Below are 21,223 nucleotides of genomic sequence, written 5' to 3' on the forward strand. Positions count from 1 at the left end.
TATTGTGTTAAGCTGGTAAGTTTGGGGCGATTTGTTGCAAAGTAATACATAACTAATACAAGCCAAAACAGATAGCACATAACATAGCTGAAATGCTGTATGAGGTGCAACAGAAGAGTCAGAATCCAGGTAGGCAGAGGGTTGTACAGGACCCAGAAGAAGAGTGCTCACTAAGCACCTGTGTTGTTCTAGGCACAATGCCAGGCACCTTACAGACACATCTTAGGTTATTCTCATTACATTGTAACACTGACATCATTATCCCCACATCACATGTGAGTAACCTAACATTCTGAGGGGTTAAATACTTTGCCTAACTTTATACTGCTAATAAGTAGCAGATGCTGGGTTTTGAACTTTCTCTCCCCCATCCTCCATATATGCATATGTATATGGAATAGCTCCAAAGCTCCTGCTTCTATTACAACCCTAATTGCAATGAATAAGGCAAGCAGATACTTCATAACACTGATAATGAGTGAAAATACACCCAGCTGAGCCTTTCAGACATAGACCTAACATTTTATGTGATCACAACTGAGGTAGTATGAGTAGAGCGCTATAGGAACATGAAGAGAGCAACTGCTTGTAGTGTGGATGAGGATGTAGTGTGGGAAGAGGATGGAGGGAAAATCCCACAGAGGGGATTACATTAGAAATGAACAGCACAGCTTCTCTGTTGCCCCTGGCAGGGCCTGGGCTCTGGATCAGACCGACATGGGTTCAGACCAGTTATTGGCTCTGTGACCCAGACAAGTTACTTCTTGCCGCCATAGTTTCTTTATCTATACTGATTAAATGAGGCAATGCATATAAATTGCTTGGCAGAGGGCCAGATATATAGCAAACATAGATGTTCACTATTAATAATGCTATTATTTGCTCTTCAAAACAGACTTTCTTTTCATGAGTATGTTATTACTAGTATTACCTTTTATGCTTATCAGGCTGAGTGATTTTTTTAAGGGGGGAAAATATTTCCCTATGCTAATTGGGCAAGAGTTGAAGGAAGAAAAAAAAGAGAGAGACTATGAGAAAAGGAAAAGGTGGGTGAAAACAAACTGTATGTGATTGGGAGGTAATGACTGCATGAGGCCTGTGACTGTCTCCAGGAACAGAGGTAGGGAGGGAAGCTGCCATATGGACTCTCTCTGTGGGGAGTAAAGACTGTGCATTTTTCATATTGTCACAACACCATCGGGTCCACAGTCATTCAGTGAGTGCACAATGAACTCATTCATTCTTCCATTCAGCAAATACTATGGAAACCTCTTGCGCACCATCAGGCTTCCGTGAGGGTAGCATTGCAGGGCTTATATACTAATAAGGCAAGACAGGCAATGAACACATCACATACAAAATAAAACTATATGAAGAAAGGATGGATACATTTGGAATATGACAACTGCTAGGGAGACATTAAAGCAGGAATATGGGCTGGAAAGACAAAGGAGGGTATTGTGTTGTTTTAGCGAGGGTGATCAGGAAAGTCCTAGATGAAGCAAGAGATGCTGCAGCTGACAGCAACACACCCCTTTCAGTGCCCTGCGGCCAGAGCCTGCGACACACTCACGCAAGTGCTGAATCAAGGGACAGGAAGGAACGAGAAGACTAGGTGCTTGTTAGTTTCCAAGTGATAATAGAGATAATTCTAAAGTGTAAAGACTATGATTTCTTCTGGAAATAGTTTTTAAAAATATATTTAATAATCATTTATAAGAAAGGAAAAGTATGCTTTACTCATCTACCCAGGTTTCCAAACATGCTGTTCTTCACCTGCATTGATCTGCCAGTTTTCCCTGTGTCATTTGAAGGTTGTCCAGGACTACCATGATGAGGCTAGTGAGGAGCTGAGGGTGCATTTGGTGTGATTTCAAATCAAATTTTGTATCTCAGTCTCCTCGCTGGCCTCACCATAGGTACCAGCCCTGATTGTATGGTTGATTGGCTCTGTTAATGGCTTAGGTTTTGCTTTTGCATTGTATTGGCTTTAAAAAAAAAAATTGGTATGTGCTTCTTTTTGAAAATGTCACTCAATACAAAAAATTAAAGGGAGAAAGTAATAAAGCATCCCAGGTCCTACTGCCCAGAAATAACTAGCCTTAGTCATTGGCATATATTGTTATAATCTCTCTATGCATATATAGAGAAAGAAGGCTGGTAGATATATATAAGCAATGTAGTTAGTCAAAGAGATAAACAGGTATAAATAGAAATTATTTTATAAAGAGAGGATAGTACTATACATGATATTTTTAAGAAAAAAATTATATCTGATTTTGTCTTAATTAAATTTAAATTACAGGAATGACTGAACCTTAGGTAAATGTTTCTTTACCCAAAAGATTTTTTTTCCCAAAAGGTCCTTCTAAAATTAAAGAAAAATAGTTAACTGAAATTATTCAAGCGTGGAGAGTGTTAGCGAGAATGCCGGGGCTGAGGAGAAGAGCTAGATTTTTCCAATTCAGTGTTGATTTTCTCCAACTAGAAGAGATGAGATGATTAGCACACTCACTTTTCCTCCAGACTTCTGATTTTTTGTTTTCTTTTATATTCTATTCTGAAACCATAATTTACCCAGTATCTAGAGATAAATTCTGTAATTGATTCACATTAGCTTCCCTGTTCCTATCCTTGCCCCATACAGAATAATCAGCTTTTCAACACCTCAGTTTTAAATATGAATGGACAATCAAAAATCACAGGGCATTTTGGGGATTCCTCCTATATTAAATTAAAAGACCCTTAGAGGAGATAAGAAAGATAACTAGAGTTCTACTTCTGGTTTCTGATCTGACAGTGTAAAAGCCTCCACAGAGCTACTGCTCAGCAAAACTTGTGTTCAAAAACAAAAACAAAATTATGTTCAAAAAGAACAATTTAAAATCTCTGGAGATTATCCCAAGGGCAAAGAGCAAAGGAAGACACATTTATTCAAGAAAATCTGCTAAAACTTCACAGGAACAGAGTCTGTGGCATTTGAACCAACACCTGCTCCTTTCCCCCCTTCCCAGCTCAGAGAGATAGCAACTCCATTCCAGACAGGTGCCACCAAGAACACAGGGCTCCCTGTGCCCCCAGGTCCTAGTCAGAGGGCCATATTCTCAGAAGTGGCAGGACATCACTTTCCAACGCATCTCTGAGGCCAGTATTTCTCTGATACCAAAACCAGAGAAAAACAACAGAAGAAAATTACAAACAAATATCTCTTATAAAAACAGATATGCAAATCCTCAACAAAATACTAACAAACTTATGAAAAGGAATATAAAAAAGAAACAAAAATTATATATATATATAATTGCATATATAAAATGAATTATACGTATAAATAAAAAGAATTACACGCCATGTGCTAGTGGGATTTATCCCAGGAATTAATACCCAAAAATCAACTAATGTAATACCCCATAGCTATAAAAAAAAAAAAAAAAATCACACGATCATCTCAATAAACACAAGAAGAACATTGGCAAAATGCAACATCCTTTCATGATTAAACAATGATGGAAAACTGGATGCCTTCCCTCTAAAGAACAAGATAAGAACATCCATCCTTCCCACTTCTATTCACCAGTGTGCTAGAGGTTCTAGCCAGGACAATTAAGAAAAAAAAAAAAAATACAAAGCATCCAGATAGGAAAAAAAAGACATAAAACTATTTGAAGATGACATAATCTTACATAGAGATAATCATGAAGAGTCCACTAAAAAACTATTGGAACTAATAAACAACTTCAGCATGTTTACAGAATATAAAACAATTATACAAAAATTGACTGTATTTCTAAGCTCTGCAACAAACAATCTGAAAATTAAACAATGCCTAACAATAGAGCAGTGCCTTCCAAACATCAAGGGATATGGTTTCTAATCTCCTAGTGTGCATTCAGCAAGACTCTTATTCAAATGTAATATAAAGACATTTTCTGACATGCAGAGCCTCAGAAATAATTTCTTTCCTGTCTTAGGAAGTTTCCAGAAAATATGCTGTACAAAACAAAAGAGTACACCACAAAAGTGAAAGACCAGAATTTAGGAGATCTTTAAGGGACATAACACCAAGAAGATCTAGAGGTCTACTGGTAGAGATTAGAGCAGCACAGAAGGCTCTATGAGAGTTTTACTGAAAAAAAAAATAATGGAACCAGATAAATATGGTGGTGCTTTTTTATTTTAAAAGATTTTACTTATTTATTTGAGAAAGAGAGAGAGCAAGCGGCGGTGGGGGGCGGGGGGGACAGACAGGAAAATCTGAAACAGACTTTATACTGGGCATGGAGCCCAATGGAGGGCTCTAACCTACAACTGGGAGATCATGACCTGAGCCAAAACCAAGAGTCAGATGCTTAACTGACTGAGCCACCCAGGTGCCCCAATATGGTGATGCTTTTAAATAACAAGAAGGAACAAACAAAATCACCAACAAAAAGGAAGGATTGTTATAAGGAAAACATTGCAAAAGAAAGGAAAGATGCTTAGGGCAAGGACAAAAGCATACAAGAAAAAAGTATACTCGTAGGATACTACTTGGTTTTGCAATGACACTTTCATGCAATTATTTTTCATTAACAAAAAGTGATGATATAACTATATTGGAGGACAGAGAGATGAGATGAGAGTGTAAGAAAACTAAATCTTCATCTGTCATAGCAGAAGGTCTCACACTGATAAACTGAAAAACGGTATAATAAGAGCACATTATTTAAAGACATGATAATACTTATTTTAAAAAATAGCCAAAGAAGTTAAAGTTGGCTGTTTCTGGGATATAGGTAGTGATGAATGCAAAGAATGTTGTCTTTTATTATAAGCTTTTATATTATTTGATACACATTTTTAACAAAGTAATATATTTTGATAAGGTCTTTCATTATGTAGAAGAAAGAAAGAATAATCTGCAAAATGATGATCAACTATTTAAAGATATATGATATTTTGGCCAGGAGACTTCTCAGCATAAGTGTTGCCATTTACCCATCACAACTGCAGTAATGTTAATATGTTCGCTAATTTAGGGCAACACAGTGGTTAACTTTTTATTGTTGTTACTTTATGACAACTTTGTTGGAGACCAGACCTACATTCTGGATCTATCTGACTCTCATCTTGGTGTTATTTTGTTTCTTTATCTCTTGTATTTCCTATGAAAAGGAAATTAGGCATAAAGGCTTGAATAAACACAGGTGAAGCATTTTTGGTAAGCATACTTCATATTTGCTGTGTATTTCATTTTAGAACTCGTCAGGAGATGAGTAATGCTAAGTGTGGTTACTCGGTTAAGGTGGGGACCACCAGATTCCTGCATTGTAAAAACATATTTTAAACAAAAACCCAAAACACTCATCTCTCACTCCTTAAGTACATCATCACACCTTGTAGATGCCTTCCCTGGCCCCCGGTCTCCACCCCGTTCATTGAAGAGTGGCCCACTTTTGTCTGTTTTGGTAATGCAACAAGTTATTCTGAAATGAACCAGGAGCTTGGGGTGAGAGTCAAGGCCGAGGACAAGGAATACAAGGGAAATGCTACAGAATGGCATGAAACCCAAAGCAAATGGTAAAAATGAGCAACACATGGAAAATGTGGGATGGAGAGAAAAACATAAAAATCATAACCACATCTGACATCCCAGTAATGGAGTGAAACAAAGCAAGTAACACATTTGGCTCTCTTCGAGTCAGAAGGATTCATCTTCACCATTCAGTGGTGGTGAAGGAGACTCTTTTCAATGACTTGAACCCTTTTCATGTTGTTCTACCATGCCTTTTATTTCTTCTGCTTTGGCCAGTAATTTCAATCATCAGAGAAATCTCCAGGCATAAAATAATGGATAGACTAAATTGATGCTTTCTGAAGTGTGTCTGAAAGACAATGATGTTGGGTGAAAAATCTATAATAGCTTAATTGTTTTTATCTCTTTTAAAGATTTCATTTACTTATTTATTTTAGAGAGAGAGTGTGTGCGAGTGGGGGGAGGAGCAGAAGCAGGGGAAGAGTGAGAATCTGAAGCACACTCAGCCCTGAGCACAGAGCCCCTTGTGGGGCTTGATCTCAGGACCAGGAGATCATGACCTGAGCTGAAACCAAGAGTCAAACACTTAACCGACTGAGCTACCCAGGCACCCCAATCTCACTCGTTCAGATGTATTTTTGTGTGTATGTTTTAGAAATACATCAGTACAATAGTGTATGATTACAGCGTATAAATAAGTAAAATATATATTGGGAGAGTTAACTGAAAAAAAGGACATGTTTGTTTAAGAAAAACCACAAGTAATTTGTAGGGTGATATTTAAGCACCACATAAATATTGTTCTCCAACCATCTTTCACCTACCTAGTAGTTTTAGCATTCATTGGTGATTTTTGCCTGCATCAATTATTTCTTTTTTTTAAGATTTTATTTATTTATTTGAGAGGGAGAGAGCAAGAGAGAGAGCACGAGCAGGGTAAAGGGCAGAGGGAGAAGTAGACTCCCCGCCGAGCAGGGAGCCCATTGTAGTACTCAATTCCGGGACTCCAGGATCATGACCTGAGCCAAAGGCAGACGCTTAACCGACTGAACCACCCAGGCACCCCGCATCGATTATTTCAATGGAACTGCAAAAATAATGCTTTTTCTGGGTCTATTCTTCCTCCTAAATTTGTTAACTACTTCTGTTCTATGAAGAAAGGACTTTTTTTTATTAACTGGGGATAAACTAGGGCCATGGAATTTTTAAATTTCAGCCACTGACGACCATTGATATCTTCACCAGACCTCCTTCTTTATAATTTTGCCCATGTTGTGTTTTGCACATCTCAGGGAAGCGTAGGGGAGTTGACACAGTAGTCATTGTAGACTTGTATAATTATTGTGACAATTTTCTGGAAGATAGAAAAAAGTGTTGAGGAGGGGCCTCTTTTCTAGTTTAGACAGAGTTGTGTTTGGGCTAGTGGCTGGGACATATGTACCCCATCCCTGGCCACTCACCTTGGAACCTTGGAAAGGAAATCAGCATCTGGAAACCATTCCAGGGTCTGGTCTGTTCCCCAGGTGTGCACCTCTCCCAAAAACTCTATCCTACCAGACACATTTCCTCCATTCTTAGCTTCCTTACCTACCATCCTTTATCATCTACTGATTGATAGCATTGAGGCAACACAAAATAATTTGGGGATATTTTCTAGTGTGGAGGAAGAAAGGGAAGGTACCTGTCCTTCACTGACCCAAAGGTTTCTGATGTTTCACATGCTCACCATGTGTCAGGATTTTCTCTCTTCTGTCCTGTGCAGGAGTAAACAGTATCCACCATTAATTTCTTTATCTCCTTATATTTCGAACAGACTATGATTCTACAAAGCCATACATTTTGCAATGCATTCATAGGCAACCATGAGAAATTGCAAGACATCTTACGCAAAAACATTTGCATATACCAAGTCAATGGTTTTTTGTGAAGACAGTCTCTATCTAGTTGAGCAGAGCAAAGTGTCTTCTTCTGGGCTCATTAAACATCTGTAGGGTCACTCTATTCCTGGCTCACCTAGAGCAACTGTCTGCTTAAAAGCTGTCACATCCACCGCCCCTTTGTGCTGTGTTAGAGCAGTTCACAGAGGGATAGAAATTTTCCAGTTTTTTCTCTCCCCCTCTTGCCCAGGGAACCTGTTGGCAATTACAGCTTTTACTTGACAAGGTCATTTTGACACAGCATGCTGATGGCAGTTGCCTCCAGGAGGGTTTAGCTGTTTTAGAAACAAGGTGACAGTTCTCTGCTTCGATATCTGCTGGCTACCACTTTTGTTGTTAAAACTTTTTCAGGACTTTTGAGGGTGGTTATTTCTTCTTGTACCATCATGACAATTTTCTTATCTCACCATGGGTGCTGTCGTATATAATTAAACTCTGTGCTCCAAAATAAAATCAGAAGTGGTGATTACCTTACCATCAGCTGAATGCCACTAACTCCATCCCTATGAAATTTAGAGAAACTTCATATGGTGACTTTTAGTTTTGTTTGCTTTTAACAAGCACCAGTCTAAAAACTAGAAGACCAGTTTAAACCATCCTGTCTGTATCTTGAAATCAGGATTTTCCCACCTTGGCACTATGAACATTTCGGATTAGATAACTCTTTGTTGCAGAGAGGGTGTCCTGGGAATTATAGGGTGTTTGCCAGCATCCCTGCCTCTCCCCACTAGATGCCAATAGGACCCTCTTCCAAGTGGTGACAACCAAAAATGTCTTCAGGCATTACCAAATGTCCTGGGGGATGGGAGGACAGCAAAATCATCTCTAGGTGATCACTGCTCTAAATGATAAAGTATTGATGTAGATTGTGTTCCATTTGATAGCATACATTTCCTTCTTTTATTCTCTCTTTTAAAAGCCTCAAAATATCCCTGCTTTGCCTAAGCATATAATAGAAATAAAGTTTTTAATCTTCCTTATTTTTCTAAAGAGTTATCCAAAGTGATGCCTAATGAGTTTAACCAATGAACGGGGAATCGGGAGGGGAATCCTTTTATTCTGTATAATAGGCTAAGCAATGCCAATTTATTCACAGTGAACAACTTTAAAAATACTAGAAACAAATTGATGTATTTGAAAAACAAATACTGGTTTTCCCCAAAATAATGACAGTGTTTGTCAAAAGGATGTTGTGAATGTAGTCAAAGATCAATGTAATTGGGGCGCCTGGGTGGCTCAGTCAGTTTAGAGTCTGACTCTTGATTTCGGCTCAGGTCATGATCTCAGGGTGGTGAGATCGAGCCCCACAGCAGGCTCCCAGCTGGGTATGGAGCCTGCTTATGATTCTCTTTTTTGGGGCACCTGGGTGGTGCAGTTGGTTAAGCATCCAACTCTTAGTTTCAGCTCAGATCTGATCTCAGAGTCGTGGGATCGAGCCCCACCTGGAGGCCCACGTTAGGCTCCACACTCAGTGCGGAGTCTGCTTGAGTTTCTTCCTCCCTCCCCCTCACCCCCTGCACCCCCTCCCATGCATGCTGTCTTTCTCTCTCTCTAAAATAAATAAATAAATCTTTAAAAATAAAAAGATCAATGTGAGGATGGTCACTTGATGAAAAAGAAACAGGGTGACAGGTGATAATGCTGCATAATACTAGCCTGCACTCACATAGTTACTCTTTGCCAGACACTGTGCTTAAGGGCTTTGACCTCCGAACAGCCCAAGATGGGGACTCCGTTGTCTCCATTCCATCAGTTGGGAAATTGAGACACAGGCAAGGTTAAGTATCAGGCTTGAAATCACCAGCTAGGAGGTGGCAGAACCAGGGTAGGAATCCAGTTAATCTAGCATCAGTGGCCCTGCATTTTACCACTATCCTAAATTCTTCTCAAAGCACAAAAGTTAACTGGTTGATTCACTTAGATCTGGCTTTGAATCCCAGTTCTGCTGGGTGAATGCGAGCAAGTTAGATGACTGATGTCAGCTTCCTCATTTATAAAATGGGAGTAAAAACACCTGCCTCATTGAGATATCATTGGCATTAAAGTAAATGACCTACAGTACATAGTAGATGCTCATTAAAAGTAGCTGTAATGAGGATAACTATTATTACCTGAGGTTGGGGAGGTCGGGCATGCAGAGAATGATCGGCACCTTGAGGCCCAATCGGGACAGGCGGGTTAAGATCTTTTTCCCCAATTGAAAAAGCAGAGCTGGAATTCAGCAGGTTTGTGCTGGAGACGGAGAAGGAGGCCTCCCTGTGCTGTGCATAGTCTGTGGCCTAAGTCATGGAAGTTTTATCCTCACTGAGGGAGATAGTAAAAGGAAGGGGGAAAGAAAAGCCAGAAGCTGAGGACTCATCTGCATGCAGACTGGGGGAAGAGGAACCAGGAAGAAAGTAAAGAAGGAGAAGAGAGGCACCAGGGGATTGAGCATCATAGAGGAGAGAGTCTCAGCATGGAGGAAATGGTAGAGGGGTCCACAGGAGCTCCCTGATTCCTAGGAAAGAGGCATTTCTGCAGAAGTCAAATGGTAAAGGGTTTCATGATAACTGGAGGTGAGGGACTGGAAACTGGAGAAGGAACGAGGAAAAGAAGTGACAGCTTAAATAGGGAAGCGAATCAAAAGCAGCCCCTTTAGGAAACAGGAGCTCTGGGTAATAGAGAGAAGTGGAGGGAGGCAGTGAACAGGCAGGCGAGAGAGGGACCACTCAGGGAAGCAGGAACAGAGCTGCACGTGTTAACCCCCAGAAGGAAGAGGGGAGAAGGAGATAAATGACAATACTGAGAGATTTGCTAACGTGGCGAGGAAGGAAGTTGATCCTCACAAGGAACAGTCTCCAGATTCATAGTAAAGGCACGATGCAGTTGGGTGGAAGGGTGAGCCACTGGGGCCTGAAACAGGGAGGGTACTGCTGCGGGAAATGTAACAGGGAGTCGGGGAGAGCTGATTCAAAGATGGCTGACTTCAGAGAGGCCTCAGCCGGGGCCACTGGAGTTACTTTGTTTCAGGCTGCACCATTGAGCTTCTGCAGGGAGGAGATCACAGGCTGCTCTTCAGAAAACAGGCTGATTGTGGATTTCCATTACATCTTGCGGCCTACGCTATGTCCACTCAGATGCTTATGGCATGGCCCCTGGCTGTTATAGATCTTGCTCACGCCCCGGCACTAAGTCTCAGGTATTCCTGTGATCCCAGGAATGTTCCCTGTGGACTCACTTAGCATCACTCTTGGTCCACACAGCCGAAACTGGTGCCCATGTCCTGGCCTGATCCCTGAGAGGTCTGGCTACATCTTCATAACCCCGGGTTCTTCTTTGAGCATCCCCAGCTGCTTTTGCTTAGGACCCACCAACAATACCTCTCTGGGCTTCCCAGCTGATGTTGTAGGGGCTGAATAAATCCTCCAGCTTCAAAAGGATTTACTCCCTATTGTAATAAGATGTTATTTAACAGTACTTGATGTTATCGGATCAGAATTACAAAATCAGGTAAGAATTAAGCAGGATCGAGGATGGGGAAAGTGAGAAAATGGATGTGAGGTGGGTGATTTTGAGCTGCTATTTAGAACAGTAAATAATTGAAGTAAGTGAAGCCAGAATGCAGATTATACTCTAAAAGAAGAAGGAACATCAGGATGAGATGAGTGTTTTCAGTAAGAGCCAGGAAATATCATTTGACTTGGAGTCTGTCAAACCTGGGCTCACATCCTAGCTGTGTGATCATGAATAATATACTTTACCTCTCTGAACCTTAGACTTCCAGTACAATTAAATTTGGGGGCTCTGAGTTAACCAAAGCTTATTAAGTTGCCGTTTTTGAAAAAGGAAATCGGTAAAGTCTGCCTTGTATGGTTGTTGTGAAAATGAAAAGGGAGTGTATGGAGAATACCCACTGTGTGCCTGGCGCACAGCAGGTACTCACACATTGGAGGGTAGGTACTATTACTGCTAGGGAGAGAGAAGGGAGTGTGATTTGAGGCAGAGACTCAGAACGTCTTCAATCTCAGTTAAAGTCAGCTTGGACTTGATTATCTATAACTTCAATTTGAACAGTTCTCTGCACTGCAAAGTATAGTTGTGGCCAGATCTCCTGTTCACGAGGCACAGGAAGGAACAGTCGACTGTAGTTGAGCCAGACGCTATTAAACCACTGACCTTGAAACAAAGGCCAAGGTGACATTTGCCCTGCCCCTCTCAGATCTGCTTGCTCTCCCGTTTCCCTGTTTTTGCTACTGGGGCCACCCCGGTAGCATTCATTCGTGGCAACCCCTTCCCTTTTCCCCCTCCCTCCCACTGTGACCAGTTAATTCTCTCTCCGTTGGGCTCTGCACATCCCCTCTTACTGTCCGCTGCCCTGGCTCCGGTCTCCTCATCCTGTTCTTGGGCTCTGAATGGCTCTCCTTTCTACCGACTCTTTCTCCGTCAAAAGAGAAACTAAGGGCATATTAAACATGTTAAGAGTTTATTTGGACACACATCAATTTGAATCAGGCAGCCACCACACTCAGAGGGGTTAGGAGTGTTCCCTGCCCCCCGACAGGAGCCAAGGGAGACTTTTATAGGGAAAAGGCAGAAGAAGGAAATCATTGATTGGTTATAACCTAAAGCCTATTTGGCTGTTTGTGATTGGTTGTCCTTAGCATTTTGATTTCATGACCTTGAGGCATTTACAGGCTTAGATCTTGGTTTGCTTATGTAGACCAGCCACCAAGGCATTAGAGCCCACCTCAGTCTAATAGCCTCCTTGTTTAATTAATTTTACACCTCCAACAGCCTTCTACATTGCTTAGTACCTGGCAATTTTTCATGAAAAAACTGTTCTAAAAATAAGCTTGTGTTTACTGTGATGTACAGAATGAAGTGAAAGCTCCAGTAGATTTAAGACTCTTAAAATCTGGTTCCTACTTATCTCTTCAACTTTTTTTTTCCCAGCCTCTTCCCAAAAGTCAAGGCTCAAAGGTCCCTAAACTCGCCTGTGTGTTCCTACCTTCCTGCCTTGCTCTCCTGATTCCAGATCATTCTTTTTCCACCCTGGCTCTGTTCACCCACCTGTTGCCTATCTCTTAAGGCTGTACTGCTTTTCCTTTGCCTCCCCGAAATGCTTCCATAGAACAGTAAATCCAGCCCAGAGCAATTCCTTCCTTCCCTAAATCCTCAGCATGTACCTTCTATGACAGATGCTCCCCCATTTTCTTGGGATGTTAATAGATGTTACACAAATACATGTTCCATGTTGAAATAAATGGGGAACTCTGGGCTAACAGAAGATGTGCAGATTATATTGTGGCGGGATCCTTTAATATGCTCGTATGCATGGGGAACCTCCAAGGAAAGGACCGAATATGAGTGTTTCCCCAACTTAATTGGTCTCAGAACACTTTTCACAGAGCATCTCATAGGACTAGTATTTCTCAGAAAAGTTATCTGCCTTATTCATGTAGCACTTGGCATGTGCCAAATTACACCTTTATCTCTGCATTTCATTTTGCCTTCCCTGAAGCATAGAGGAAACTCGAGGGCAAGAATAAAATCCTAGCCGTACACCCAGGAAATGCTCTATAAATGTGTGGATAGAAAAAAGCACAGTCTACCCCTGCGTTTCAGGCCACCACAGCTGGTCGTGCGGACTGAGAACATCACGACGTTAGGGGGCAACATTTGCCTATATTACAGTGAGAGTTGCACATCCCCAGACAGTGCATCCCCTGGGCGAATACAGCCAGGGGCCCCTGTCTTCCAGCCCCTGTGCCCAAGAGTGCTGTCGTGCTTTCTTTACACACCCCAGAACATGCAGATCTTCCCATGCTCTTAAATATTCCATTCACACAAAACCGTTGGTGAGTACCATGTATTTTACTGAGGATTTTAGGGGAGAGATGGCAGAGGGAGTTTGCACCACACACCTGCAGCACACGTTTAAAAAATTACCCAGTAGACATTTCTAATTTTCCAAAGACACTAGTTAGCTCTGCCACAGCTACGGACATGTTCCACCCTCTGTCCTTCCCCCTAGAGGCACACTGACTTTCCTCCTTTTTTAAAATTTTGATTTCTCTGAACCACTGTGACAAAGCACAGAAGGAGGAAGTAAATACCCTCAGGCTGCCCTGGAAAGTATTACGTCAAAGAACCGCTGGTGTTTGAGGGCTTTCAGGGATGACGTGGGAATGTCAGCAAAACAAACCAACACGAATCATATTTAATAGCTCAATTATAAATAGCTACACATATCAATTGGCTCATCACAATGGGATAAGGTCTATACCATGTGATATAAACGATTTCTGTACTGAACTGGTAAATACTGCTGGGTCTTCAGCCCCGCCCTGTCTGAAACCTTCAGCAGCTCACAAAATGCTACTAGCAGCATATGTGTGCTCTGAGCACCCCCAGCAGGGAAAGTGGGGTTGTGTTGGCAGAACCTTGTAAAGGGCAGCATCGAAGGTTGTCCCTTAGGGTCCGTCTTCGGGCAAGTGCAGTTTGTACGTGAGGTCAATTAGGGGTTGGGAGGTGGGGGTCCACATGAGGCAGAATCAGCTGATTTCCCAGTCCCCCAGAGTCCAGAAAGCAGTCCTCTCTTACCTCCGGCTTCTTGTAACTGATCTTAAAGGCTAATGACCTTCTGGGAGGGCGAGGCCCCAGGCTAAGGAGAGCCCCTTTTCTTTTACTGAAACATTGAAGCCTAGCACAGTGGACCCACCCTTCAGCTCTGAACTACTGAGAGGCTGGGGTCTTTTGGCCATTCTTTGAAGTAGTTCTCAGTTGAACTTAGAGCTTCAAAAGAAGGGGAAGGCTATAAGTTGATTTACACCCAACTGTATGATGTTTAGCATTTGTTTCTCTGATGAAGTTACTGAATGCAAAATTGAAACGGCCGGTAAAACATACCATCTTGTTCTGGTTAAGCCCTAAGCCAGTAATTAGTGCAAATCTGGAGAAATATTTTATTAGAAACTTTAGTTACCGAGTGGCCTTGTTCTCCGCCTTTCTCTTCTCGTAGCTGAGGCTGCTCTGTTCTTGTCAGCCTACAGCCTGCAGTCTGCCTGAGACTGAGCACCATGCCTTCAAATAAGTTGCAGAGTTCCAATGGAGAGATATTTGAGGTTGATGTTGAAATTGCCAAACAGTCTGTGACTATCAAGACCATGTTGGAAGATTTGGGAATGGATTGAAGGAGATGATGACCCAGTTCCTCTACCAAATGTTAACGCAGCAATATTAAAAGTCATTCAGTGGTGCACCCACCACAAGGATGACCCCCATCCTCCCGAGGATGATGAGAACGAAGAAAAGCGGACAGATGATATCCCTGTTTGGGACCAAGAATTCCTGAAAGTTGACCAAGGAACACTTTTTGAATTTATTCTGGCTGAGAACTACTTAGACATCAAAGGTTTGCTTGATGTTGGGTGCCTGGGTGGCTCAGTCGTTAAGCGTCTGCCTTCGGCTCAGGTCATGATCCCAGGGTCCTGGGATCGAGTCCCACATCGGGCTCCCTGCTCGGCGGGAAGCCTGCTTCTCCCTCTCCCACTCCCCCTGCTTGTGTTCCTGCTCTTGCTATCTCTCTCTCTGTCAAATAAATAAATAAAATCTTTAAAAACAAAAAAGGTTTGCTTGATGTTACATGCAAGACGGTTGCCAATATGATCAAGGGGAAAACTCCTGAGGAGATCCGCAAGACCTTCATTATCAAAAATGACTTTACTGAAGAAGAGGAAGCCCGGGTACGCAAAGAGAACCAGTGGTGTGAAGAGAAGTGAAATGTTATGCCTGACACTGTAACACTGTAAGGATTGTTCCAAATACTAGTTCCACTGCTCTGTTTATAATTGTTAATATTAGACAAACAGTAGACAAATGGCAGCAGCAAATCAGTTGTTTAAGCAGAATATTGTCCTCCTTGCATGTGTAGTTTGAGTACAGATTCCAAACTTATGGCTGAGTTTCTTCTAGTATGATCAAAAGTTTCTTTTTTCTTTGCTCTAAATAAGCCTGAACTGTGGGTTCTCTGTAGAAGGTGGCATTTTGGGCTTTCCGAAACTCTCTTTGTAAAGCGATTTTTGCCTAGTTTATTGTCTAGTTAACTTTAGTTTAATGACCTTTTGAAAGTTGGCATTGTGAATAAAACAAGTTGAAAAAAGTTTTCTGAAATAGAATTAACAACATATTCTCTTTATTCATGAGTTGGAAACTGGAAAAAGGCTACCTGAGGTAAATGTTTTGAGTGGGGTTATTAGGATGTCTTCCAGCTTCCTGGAGTCAAGGAGTACCACTGGTATTGATTAGCCTGTATGTAGTAGGGCTCCCTTAATTGGATGTAAGGACTTGTTATTGCATTTTTAATTCTCAGCTTTGAATATGTTGGCTAGAGACTCAGTTACTACTCAATTTGTGGTTTGGGGGGGGAATATAACTAGCCAGTCTGTTAGCTTTTCGATTAAAAAAGACAAATAACCCATGTGGTTATGTCTTCTTATAATCATTGATCCCATGTGGGGGAAACTTCACACTACTTGCATATAAAAAATAATTTAACCTTTAACGTTAAAATGTCTGGCAAAACCTAGAAAGCATCCATCATGAATGCAAGATACTTTCAGTAAAAAGTAAGTTATGTAGTAGGTGGTAAATGGTTTGCTTTTGTGTACTTAACTGTGTCTCTTCATTTACTATTAAATGAGTTAAATATAGGTACCGTTCTGTAGTTGGAGACAGCTTGCATGAAGTTTCTGTCCTAGCTCGCTGGAGGCTGCTGACCTAACCATTGGGTTCTGATAGACTTGTGTCTCTTCTGATTATCATGATCTGGTTCCCTGGAGCCAGTGCTTCAGTTCTTAACTGGTGCATGTGGCCGCACAGGACTGCGCTCGTTGTTCCCAGCCTCTGCCCTACAGTAGAATGAAGTTTTCTTGGTGCCTGAGATGGCTCACAAATTGTTATGTCTTTTTCTTTCCTCCTTGTGCTCCCTTTTCTCTTGCTTTCCCATTTAGCATCATCTGTATTCACATGTAGTCCTACTGCATTCTCTTCGTGTTTACTGTGAGCTGTTTTGGCTCAGATTATTCACTGATAGTAGTTTGCCTTTATACTTCACTTCTCATTTGCCCTGAATCTGTATCTTGTTTAATAAAATCCCATATACTGTCAAAAAAAAAAAAAAAAAAAAAAACTTTAGTTACCGATAGGCTGCCTCTAGGTCCTGTGCACACCCTCAGATGGCCCTCTCTTGCTCCCTCTCATGTGTCCCCATGCAGGGGAGGCCACAAAGTCATGGCAAGGCTGTCTAAAGAAGGAAGCCATCATAGAATGACAAAGCTCTCCGACTCCCTTCCACAGTGAGCCCAGACGGACTGTTAACCTTAAAAAATGAAACTGCTAGCTATTTTACTGGCAAAAGATGGGTTTATTTGGGAATAGCAGAGAATTGCCATCCAGAACAAGGAAGCTACAGCAAAACCCTAGGCAAAGCCACAGAACAAAGGAGAGGAAGGCTCTTTGAGAGAGCAAAGGGGGATGTTGGGAAGGCTGTTATAAACAAGAAGTCCATTGGACTAAACTGAGAGTTTGATGTACAGTGGCTTTTATGGACTGAGTTGTAACAGTCTGTCATTGGTTGAACTATTGCTGCTGCAGGAGGAAGAAAACCTTTCTTCCTCCTGCTGGCGTAGTAAAGTAGAGAACACATGCAAAGTCCGACTCTTCCTGTTGGATTTGCAATTGATGTGAGTGATAGGATCTGCGAGCTCCTCCTTCCAGCCGCCCGACTCCATTCTAAAGGAGATTTCCCTTTATCAATTTTCACAAGCTGCAGTGTAGGGTTGGACCCACTGACAGACAAGAGTAAGGGAGTATGGGGGCATATGGAATTTTCCCTGTTTTGGTAATCTTAAGAACTGTGCCTGGTTGTAAGGAGCCCATTGGTCAGTTAGGGCCTATGGCTTAATAAGCCTGTTTGCATCAGGTCGATAGCCGCTGTGGACCCTTTTGCCTTGCTCAAGGTTCCATGGCTCAAGCCTGTAGCCTAAAAGTGGCCTCTACAATTTGGAGTTTAGATGCAATTTGCTGGCCCCTTTGGAATCCTGCAATTCCTTCCAAAGATGCTGGCTGTGTCCTTAGAATGTGTTCCTGAGTGCCCTGGGTTCCGTTCCCTGCTTCTCAAATCTGTATTTGTCTCACCAGCTCTGTGGGTATCTGAAGGCCCAGCATCGTACACAAGACAGCCAAAGTGATAATGTTGTTAGTAACAAATAGCATAAAATAATTTTCATTTCTGATTATGTAAGTAATGCTATGTAGCAGGTACCAGAAGTGTGATCTGCAGACCAGCAGCATCAGCATCACCATGAGCTTATTGGAAATGCAGACGCTCAGGCCAAATCCCAGACTTAAATGAGAATCTGTAAGCTGAGGTTCCCAGGTGATTCGCCTACTAAAGTTTGGGAAATACTGCTGTAGATGACCTGAAGGCCACAGCTATATGTTAGATCCTGAATGCCTTTGTCGTCCTGCCTTCATGAGGCCTGATGGTATGCATCTTCCTGTGCATAGTAAGTGCTATATGTCTGTATCATTATTATTAGAACACAGTAAATAGCTTTTGCTCATCCAGACTGGTGACTCTGTAGAACTGGGAGAAAGTGAGTTTTGGGGATAGTGCCAGGAACTGATTCCTTCCCGTGTCTCACCTAATCCATCCCTCAGATGACTTGTGCTAGTAGTTTACCTTTTACATAGAATCTGGTGGACAAATTCATGTCTTCATCTATGGATCTCTTACACCTAAATTTTCTGAGTTAATAAAATATAATGAGTTTTAAAATTGTAATTTCGGAAAGCTGTTTGTTACTTAGTGATGAATAGCAGACATAAAGGGAAATGGTGGGGCCGGGGGGGGGGGGGGGGGGGGGAGGGCGGGTGCCAAAGAAGGATGAAAGGAAAGGATGGAGGTGGGAGGGAAAAGCAGGCCTGAGAGCTTCGAGAAAATCTGGTCAGCTTCAAAAAGCTGTGGCTGGGTTAAGATAAAATATGCAAGTGGCCACCAGTGAGTGATAGGATAATGAGTGAATTTTATTTTCTGCTTTCTGCTCTTCAGTATTTACGAAGTCTTCTACGATGAATGGGTATTGTTTTTATTACGAGGAAAAAATGGCACGTGTTTTTTTAAAATTAATCAAATATGTCATTGGAAAACTCCAGATAACAAAGTTGTTCAGGGAGGCAGGAATTCAAATGAATAGTAACTGCATGTACAGTGGGAGAGAGGCTATGCCAGGGTAAAAATCTGATGCTCATTTACTGTAAAAGACCACCAAGAATTTCAAATGCATAATTCAGTAAAAGCATTAGCCTCAAAACAACTTTCTCACAGCTCTCCGGTTTCGGGGTTAACTTTGCTTGGCAAGTAGATTTTCATCACATGGAAAGAGCTAAAGGATGGGGAGGCTTGTGGCAGAGACCACAAATCCTCAGAAGCCCACCTTCTAACAGCTCAGTGTGGGCTTTGGCCACAAGTGTTTGGTTTCCTAGGGAGATATTTCATGTGGAGCAACCCAAGAGCCTGGGGCCAGTGAGGACCTGCGCGTGTAAATCTAGGTGCCCTAGCACCATGCCCTGACTTTGAGAACCGGGTTCTCCCCGACATACAAAGTTATCATACCCTAAAATTCGGCATTTTTCTGAACCCCCAAGCCTATGTTTCCATAGAAACTCTGTTATGATTATTGAATAGGATTCCACGTTCTAGTTGGGCTTTCAAAGATATTTTGCATCCTTTTTCTCATTTAATACTGGTACAGACTTAATTTCTTTTTATCTCTGCTTCAAAAGGAGAAGTATTGAAATCTATCAGCTTCTGAGATGGGAATAGTAAACTCTCCCAGTATGACTTAGGAGTTTGCCAATCTCTCCTTGTGACATCAGTTTTTTTTTTTTTCTTCACAAATCTATTTCATATCTCTGTTGCTAGGTACATATATGTTTGTTAGAGTTCCTTGGGTTCTTTTTTCGTTTGTTTAAACAAGCTCCAGGCCCAATAAGGGGCTGGAACTCATGACCCTGAGATCGAGAGTGGCATGCTCTACTGACTGAGCCAGCCAGGGGCCCCCTATTGGATTACTTCTTTTTTTTTTTTATTAATAGCTATCATTTATTGGGCATTTAAAAGTGCTTTGTGTTCAAGTATTGTTACAAGTTGACAAATGGGGAATCATCTGCACTTGATCAAGGAAGATAAGCTAATTTGTATTTTTTTAAATTATGTTATATCACCATACATTACATCATTAGTTTTTGATGTAGTGATCCATGATTCATTGTTTGCGTATAACACTCAGTGCTCCATGCAGTACATGCCCTCTTTAATACCCATCACCAGGCTAACCCATCCCCCCACCCCCCTCCCCTCTAGAACCCTCAGTTTGTTTCTCAGAGTCCATAGTCTCTCATGGTTCGTCTCCCCCTCCGATTTCCCCCCCTTCATTCTTCCCCTCCTGCTATCTTAGACCTGTACCTCTGAAATAAATAATACATTATATGTTAAAAAAAAAAAGAAGATAGCTGGATTATTTCTAATATGACATAACATGCCTCTATTCCTTAAGGGCTGATGTTTTACTTGGCAGGTGCTGCGAGGGCACCCAGGGCAGTGCAGGTGAGGAAGAAAGAAGTGAGATAAGGACAAATGCAAGGCCATGTGAAGCAATGAGTTACTCCACCAGCGAGTACTTCCCAGATAGCTCAGAAAGCATAGCTTTCACTGTTCTCCGGTAGGATTTTCTCCACAAGGTTTACGAGAAAGGACACCTGGCTACCTCCTCCCTCCCACTTACCCTTGATTGAGCCTTATCCCACTGGGACCTAATTCCCCCCTATGTCGGTGTTGTCATCTGGCCCTTAAAAAGCTCCCAGGAAGCCAGCCCCAATGTCCAGAAATGTGGCCTCCCATCCAGATCTAGAGTGGAGTGGAGTAGAGGTGGATGAGGCACTTGAGAAACTCTGAGAAGGTAGACAAGATTTATGTCTGGTACATCTCTAGTAACATATGTTCTCATGTAATAATAATACCCTGAGGTCAATTCAACAAAAACGGACATCCCCCCCCCCCAAAAAAAGACTGAAAAACTCAAAATCAATTCAGTAAACATGTGTTGAGGACTTAGCTTGTGCAAGTCACCGTGCTAGATACCCTGAGGGGGAAATGATGCACAAGAACTGATTCGGGGCCTCATGGGAGATGAGCCATCTCTGGAACAAAGATTTCGGGTTCAGACAGACCAAGATTTGAATTTCTGCTCTGCTCCTTAGTGCTTTGTGAATTTGAATAAAATATTTAACTTGCTAAGGCTTGGTTTCCTGAGGAGAATAACAGTTGTTGCCTCACAGGATTGTTCTAAGACTGAAACGAAATAACAATGTTCAAGTAGCCAGTACATTTGATTACTGTTAAGTGTTATTTCCCTCTCAGAGGCTTAACTCAAGGGGTCAATTCAGATAATTACAAAAACATCCATTCTAGGCAAAGGATGAACAAAGGACTTTGAAACAGAGAAAGGAAAAGAGAATTTAAGCCAAGGAAGCTCTGAGAAGGCTTCCAGGTCTGTAGTAAAAGAGAAAGAATCCCTTCCCCTTTCCTGGTGCATGATCATCCCTTGGCAAATTTTCTCTTTTGGCAAACTTGGTCTTTGGCCCCCTGCTTGCCTTGTGTACCCGTCTCCTGCTCATGTTTCCTCTGTCCTTTCGAACCTTAGGTGGTGTTAAGCCCGTCCACGTTGCC

The 21,223-nt window shown here is 41.9% G+C and overlaps 1 protein-coding gene and 1 pseudogene across 2 annotated transcripts in view; both read left to right on the forward strand.

Moving 5' to 3' along the window:
- KLHL31 (kelch like family member 31) overlaps positions 1 to 21,223 on the forward strand; it is a 126,689-nt gene that overhangs the window by 13,490 nt on the left and 91,976 nt on the right. The gene's annotated exons all lie outside the window — the stretch shown is intronic.
- LOC118520356 (S-phase kinase-associated protein 1-like) lies at positions 14,425 to 15,468 on the forward strand (annotated as a pseudogene). Its single transcript, XR_013441230.1, has 2 exons — positions 14,425 to 14,845; positions 15,061 to 15,468. The product of XR_013441230.1 is annotated as an S-phase kinase-associated protein 1-like (transcript).

Source organism: Halichoerus grypus, chromosome 9, assembly GCF_964656455.1.
Source record: "Halichoerus grypus chromosome 9, mHalGry1.hap1.1, whole genome shotgun sequence".
Taxonomy (NCBI): domain Eukaryota; kingdom Metazoa; phylum Chordata; class Mammalia; order Carnivora; family Phocidae; genus Halichoerus; species Halichoerus grypus.